Source organism: Physeter macrocephalus, unplaced genomic scaffold (genome assembly GCF_002837175.3).
Source record: "Physeter macrocephalus isolate SW-GA unplaced genomic scaffold, ASM283717v5 random_83, whole genome shotgun sequence".
Taxonomy (NCBI): Eukaryota; Metazoa; Chordata; class Mammalia; order Artiodactyla; family Physeteridae; genus Physeter; species Physeter macrocephalus.
Window position 1 is genome coordinate 1 of NW_021145369.1, and position 7,232 is coordinate 7,232.

At 46.0% G+C, this 7,232-nt stretch overlaps 1 pseudogene; it reads left to right on the plus strand.

Annotated features, from left to right (window-relative positions):
* Window positions 1-2,808: 2,808 nt before the first annotated feature.
* On the plus strand, window positions 2,809-7,232 carry LOC102976038 (dehydrodolichyl diphosphate synthase complex subunit NUS1-like; annotated as a pseudogene).

Below are 7,232 nucleotides of genomic sequence, written 5' to 3' on the forward strand. Positions count from 1 at the left end.
CCATAGAATGGGAAAGACTGGTCAGTGCAGGAGTCAGCCAACATTTCCTGTAAAAGAGCTTGGTGGGTCATTTGTCATTGTGGCAACTCTGTCGTTGTAGCTCAAAAGCAGCCATAGACAAAATGTACGCAAATGAGGGTGCAGGTGTTCTGAAAAGACTTTCTTTTATGGACACTGAATTTTGAATTTCATATAATATTCACGTCATGAAGCATTATTCTTCTTTTAGTTTTTTTTAACCATTTAAAAATGTAGAAACCATGTTTTAGCTCTCAGGCCGCAGAAAAAAAACAGGCAGGGACTTCCCTGGTGGCTCAGTGGTTGAGAATCCGCCTGCCAATGCAGGGGACACGGGTTCGAGTTCTACTCCGGGAAGATCCCACATGCCGTAGAGCAACAGCCCGCGCGTCACAACTACTGAACCTGCGCTCTAGAGCCCACGAGCCGCAACTACTGAGCCCACGTGCCTCAACTACTGACACCCATGCACCTACAGCCTGTGCTCCGCAACAAGAGAAGCCACCGCAATGAGAAGCCCACGCACGACAACGAAGAGTAGCTCCGCTCGCCACAACTAGAGAAAGCCCGCGCGCAGCAACGAAGAACCAACGCAGCCTAATTAATTAATTAATTAATTAAATTTAAAAAACAAAACAGGCAGTGAGCCAGATATGGCCCAGTGCTGAAGTTTGCCAACTTCTGGACTAGGTCATCTCAGAGAGCCCTTCCAATACAATCTTTTACAATTTAAAAAGTTGACTTAGCTATAGGTCCCTTTCATTTCCTTTTCTTGAAGGATGGCCTAGTACATGCTTATTTCGTGTGACATGAGGGATGTTCGAAGACATCTTGTCCCCAAAAAGATGTCTTCCAACTTCACACTGGTCAGCCTCAAATACTAGCAATTCTACTTCTAGAACTGCACTGACCAAGACTGTCCAAGCTACAAGTCGAATTGAGTACTTGAAATATGGCTAGTCCAAACTGAGATGTCCTTAAGTGTAATACGCACACCAGATTCTGAAGACTTAGAATTTAAACTGTCTCATTAATATTTTATATTGATTGTTTAAAAAATATTAAATATATTAATTTACTCTGTCCCTTTTTATTTATAAAATGTAGCTACTAGAAAATTTAACATATGTGGCTGACATATTTCTACTGAACAGCACTGCTCCAGAAGGTTACCTGTTTCACTGATTTAAGATTTGTTTCACATTCAAATGCAATATTCTTGCATTTGCAGTAATACATTTAACTATCATCATTGTGTGGGTCTGGAAATGGAAGGTGGGGAGTCAAGATACAACTGAAAACATAAAGTTGGGGTGAGACAGAAGTAAGCTTCTCCCCACACATCCGCTTTTTAAAGTCCTGACCCTAATAGCTTGGAGTTCACATGACAGTCTTCTTTAAGGAACAAGCACTCATCTGGAGGTCAGGATAGATGGGTCTCAGCCTAACCTGTAGCTCACTAGGTAAAGGGTAAGGCATTTCACTAAGTTTCCTCATCTACAATATGAGAATAAAATAGATCCTCTGTACCCCACAGAACTAAGAACATGTGTGAGAGTTTGTGAGCTCTACGATATCCCAACAGTGTCCAGAAAGCAAGTAGCAATGACAGGTAGCTGCCTCTAGCCTCCCACTGACTAGCAGGCTGTACTCTTCCTTCAACTGCAGTGCTGCTGCGGCTGCCCTAAAATCTCCACAACCTGATTGGCAGTTACAGACCAAGGATCCACCCTTCCTTGAGTGACAGCTAATCCAAGCCTGCCAACTTTAGTTGTCCCAAGTTACATTCGCTGACTTATTAAACCATACCTGTCAGTTCCAAGGAGTGCCTCAAGGGGTTAAACCCTCACGCCTCACCCAGCTGAAAAATTGCCACCATTCCTTGCAGTGGTAACAGCACGTTCTCTTTGCTGTCTCTTCATCTAGATTTGCACACACAAGTCTCCTTGACATCAATCAGATCTCAGCTAGCACTTCCTTAGGCCCTTTGTGACCATCAAGAACACTCCCACACCATTGCCCTATATCTTTCCCTTATGTTATTGTTCTTTGTGCTTATTTCTATCTGTGATAGAAAATCTCTTGTTTACTTGTTTTTGTCTACCTCTCCCGCTGAAATGTAAGCTCCAGTGCCTAGAAGAAAGTCTGGCAATAAGCACTCAGTAAAGTGAATCTCTCCAGCCTTCTCCTTCTCGACTTAGCCACCTCCCAGAGTATCCCTGCCCCAGCCAGACCAATCTCAGTGCTATTCCAATGAGTGTTTGTGTCTTCCGTGGGTCCAGGGCCTCTTCTGGGTGCCCAGTGACTACTTCTATCATCATACAATGCGTTTTTAAATTTATTTTTAATTTTTTAATTTTTTGGCTATACCGCACGGCTTGCGGGATCCTAGTTCCCTGACCAGGGGCCTAAACAGGGCCCTCAGCAATGAGAGCTTGGAGTCCTAACCACTGGACTGCCAGGGAATTCCCATATTTTGTTTTTTTAAATTATCAATTTGTCGAATGCTATATCAGAACAGTTAGGAAAAACAGAAAATAGTCTAGGTAGTTCAAATAGAAGTGGATTTTTTTTTTTTTTTTTTTTTTTTTTGCGGTACGTGGGCCTCTCACTGTCGCGGCCTCTCCCGCTGCCGCTCCGGACGCGCAGGCTCAGTGGCCATGGCTCACGGGCCCAGCCGCTCCGCGGCATGTGGGATCCTCCCGGACCGGGACACGAACCCGTGTCCCCTGCATCGGCAGGCGGACTCTCAACCACTGCACCACCAGGGAAGCCCTAGAAGTGGATTTTATGTAGGCAACTGATAGCAAAAGGGTTGAGAGGGCTGGAGGAGCAAATGGAGGAAGGAGCCCAGAAGCCCACTCTTGTCATGATGCTGATGGACCGTGCTTGGGTCAGGTTTCCACATACTCCAGTGGATCACTGCCCTGGATCAAAGAACAGCCTACCCCGTTGTCCATAGAACCAACCAGTTTGAAGAGGAAGTCACTCACCTGACACCAAGATGATATTTCAGAATTTCTTCAGGACTAAAATACTGAGTTATGTTTGTATCTGCCCCACAGATGCACTCAGTAAATGGTTGTTGAATTGAATTCCAACCTTGGATAATATCATCCATTGCCACTTGCTACAAATGTATTTTTCTCTTCCCTTTCCCCTTCCCAGTCCAACAAACCCCTCCAGCTTCATCTCAAGATTCATCTCCAAGAATGCACCCCTGGCTTCCCTGGTGGCGCAGTGGTTGAGAATCCGCCTACCAATGCAGGGAACATGGGTTCGATCCCTGGTCCCGGAAGATCCCACATGCCACGGAGCAACCAAGCCCGTGTGCCACAACTACTGAGCCTGAGAGCCACAACTACTGAGCCCGCATGACACAACTACTGAAGCCCACACGCCTAGAGCCCACGCTCTGCAACAAGAGAAGCCACCACAGTGAGAAGCATGCTCACCACAACGAAGACCCAACGCAGCCAAAAATAAATAAATAAAATAAATAAATTTTTTAAAAAAAGAATGCACCCCTCTCCAGCTCCCACTGGTCTCTGAGGTCGTATAGCATTTTCTTCATTGTCACTCATTTTGGCCTTTTTTCTACAACACCTTCATGTTCTTCGCGTCTTATCTCCCTAATTCGATTGTATGCTTCTAGAGGCAGGAACTCTTCAATGTAGACCTTTACAGTTGGAAGAGATCTTAGTGTTTATCTGGTGCAACCTCTCACCTAATGTCTGAATCCCTGACATCTCTGGCAACTTCTGATTCGGTTTCTTGAAGACCTCCAGTTCCCGGGCTCTTCTTAGCTAAAGAAGTCTGGCTCAGTGTAAGAATATAAGAAGATGCTAAATACAAAGTTGCTGCTGAATTCATGCTACTTCTGCCTTAACGACTGAGTCAGTCCTTGGATGGGTGTGGGATGCAAAAGAGGGAGAACACTGAGGAATGAACAACTTTTTAGCTAAAAATGTTGGAGAATGTTTCTAGCAAGCGTTCGTCCAGGCTGTAATTCACGTTTTGTGATTCAGCTCTTGCCCAATGGTATTAGGGTAAGTGAATTACAAAACTTACTCCCCAAAATCTCTTTTTTTCTTGCTTAGGAAAGACTATGGAGAGTAATCTTTTGGGATGACGTTCATCCAGAAGGTTAGACGGACATCTTACCCATATGGCTAACATTTGGTAGGCGTTTTAAAGTTTACAAAGCCCTTTCCAATACTTCGGCTTATTAGAACTGTTTGACGGAGGCAGCATTATCCTAACTTTATAAAGGAGGAAACTGGGACTCAAATTAAGCCCTTAGGCTGGCAGAGCCAGTGTGCAAACTCAGGTCTGCGTAGTTCAAACAGTCTGGTGTTGGAGGGAGCTAGCGGCGGGGGCGAGGTGAAGGGCTGGCAGCAGAAAGAGGTTCGGGAAAAAAAAAGTGTATAAAAAGGCGTTCGGGCGCGAGGAGCGGGGAACGCGGGGAGATGACCGGATAAGAAGCGGTCAGGCCGCGGGTGGGGGAGGGGGAGGAGAGGACGCCCGGGCGCCACGAGACTATGACGGGGCTACAGGCTCTCCTCGGCCTGCACCGCACTTTCACCTCCCGGCTCCGCTTGCGGTTCAGCACCTGGAACTGGACCTGGCGGAGCTACTGCTGCGCCGCCTCCCCCGCGGTCCTAGCGCCGCTCGGCTTCGCGCTCCGCCAGCCCCCGGCTGTCGGCGTGAACAGCCTTGACCACAGGCATCCGCGTGGGGAGCCCGCCCCGGTCGCCGCCCACCCGCGGCTGCAATGGCACGAGGACGCTCGTTCCTTGAAGAAGCTGCCTGTGCACGTAGACCTGCTGATCACCGAGGAGCAGGAGCCCAGCTTCTCCGACATCGCAAGCTTCGCGGTGTGAGGTATGGCCGTGGGCACCTCTCACATTAGCGTCTACGACCACAAAGGAATTTTCAAAAGAAATAACTCCAGATTGATGGATGAAATTTTAAAACAACAGCAGGAACTTCTGGACATAGATGGTTCCAAATACTCACCAGAATTTGCAAATCGTAATGACGAAGATTGCCATTCGGCAGTGAAGGTGCTGTCCCCAGAAGATGCAAAAGCAGATATTGTGAGAGCTGCTCAAGACTTTTGCCAGTTAGTAGCCCGGCAGCAAAAGAAATCCACAGATTTGGATGTAGATATATCAGACCGTTTATTTAGTTCGAATGGTGCCCATGGTCCTGATTTAGTACTGAAGTTTGGTCCTGAGGACAGCACACTAGGCTTTCTGCCCTGGCACATCAGCCTGACAGAGATTGTCTCTTTGCCTTCCCACCTAAACATCAGTTATGAGGACTTGCTGTGAACAGCATCTGGGAAAGTAGTGATCCTTGGTTTTGATAGGGACAGAATAAAGGGACAAATTTAGGTAATTAAATGGTCAATCCCACTAGGGGATTGTAAGTAAAGAAAAAAGTATGGGAGACCCCCCTAAGTTAATGATCACTCAAGAAAGCAGGTTTGCTTATCCACGAAACCAGGTGGGCTTGCTTAGCAACAAAACCATGCAACAGAAGCACGAGACATGCCCCAAAACAATAAAACAATGGTGGCATGAGACCCACATCCTGCCCAGTGAGCTCAGTAAGTTAATGACCCCTAGGACATGCTCTCTGCACACATAAAAAACAATAATTTATGGAAAGGTGACATTTCAAAGTGAAAGACCCTCATTATACTAAGACCTAAATAATTTTTCCATAGTGCCATGACAGCCCTAGCTTGACCTTGTAGGGACAAGAAAACTCCCTTGCCCAACCTGGAGAAGGAGCTAATGATGAAAGCATGACATCTACCCAAGAATGAGGCAGAAGGTGGTCTTTTCCTCCTCCCCACTTTCCCTTTGATTATACAAGTGTAGCCCACTAAGTTCTCCTGGGCAGCACCCTCTCGCTTGCCCACTTGTAAGCCTCATAGCATCCTATTCTAATAAATCACTTCTTATCTATCACTTTGCCTCTCACTGAATTCTTTCTGTGCTGAGACATAAAGGACCAGAGCTCTTCGGAGCCCCCCAAAAGGACACCTAACAGTTTCAGCTGTGTAATTTGATTTCAGGCTTTTGGAGAAAAGGACTCAAGTGACTCGTGTTGACAAAGCACCTCTGAAACCCTGTACACACCTAGTTCACAATCCTCATAATTTATCAACAGACACAAAAAAAGTGTCTCACTTGAGACTAAGAGTACGTGTGGGTGAGCATGTGTGGGTGTGTGCATGTATGGAAATAAACTTATAAATGGGGGAAGCACTGGAGAAGAAAATATGTTGACTTGCACTGCTGAGCAAAGAGCAGCAGTGTTTTAGGAGCTGAAATTTCAGATTTAAAGGCTTCAACCCCAACTCCTTCCCTGTTTTTGTGGGGAGAGAAGGAGGTGATTAAAGCTGTTTTGTTGTTGTTTGGGGGGGAAGGGGAATAATTTTTGTTCAGTCTTTCCTAGTGATCCAACTTTAATTTTTAAGAATAATATATCAGGGACTCCCCTGGTGGCGCAGTGGTTAAGAATCTGCCTGCCAGTGCGGGGGACATGGGTTCGAGCCCTGGTCCGGGAAGATCCCACATGCCGCGGAGCAACTAAGCACGTGAGCCACAACTACTGAGCCTGCGCTCTAGAGCCCGCAAACCACAACTACTGAGCCCACGCGCCACAACTACTGAAGCCCGCGCGCCTAGAGCCCGTGCTCCGCAACAAGAGAAGCCACCACAATGAGAAGCCCGCGCACCGCAACAAAGAGTAGCCCCCACTCGCCACAACTAGAGAAAGCCCACACGCAACAAAGACCCAACGCAGCCAAAAATAAATAAATTAATTAATTTTTAAAAAAGAATAATATATCGACTTATTAAATGGAAGCATTCTGAGTTTGAGGGATCGTCCGCCAGAGGAATGGAGTTCTGTGTTGCTCACGTGTTAAAGTTTGCTCACCTTTGGAACAGAGGGAATACCTCTTTTCAGAAATCCGTCCATTTTCATCTCTTCATCGCTGTCAAACAATATGACTTGAAAGTGTTGCTCTGTTGTCTGTGTTCTGAAAGTCATTTGAAAAAGAACTCTTACAACATCAAAATGCAGAATTTTAAAAAATTTAAAAATTGCATGAAGCAGTCGAAAAAGGTGAAAAGCCTGTAATCTTAAAAGCAAAGCTGGAAAGTTTCCTGAATAAGGAAAGAAAGTTTTGATTT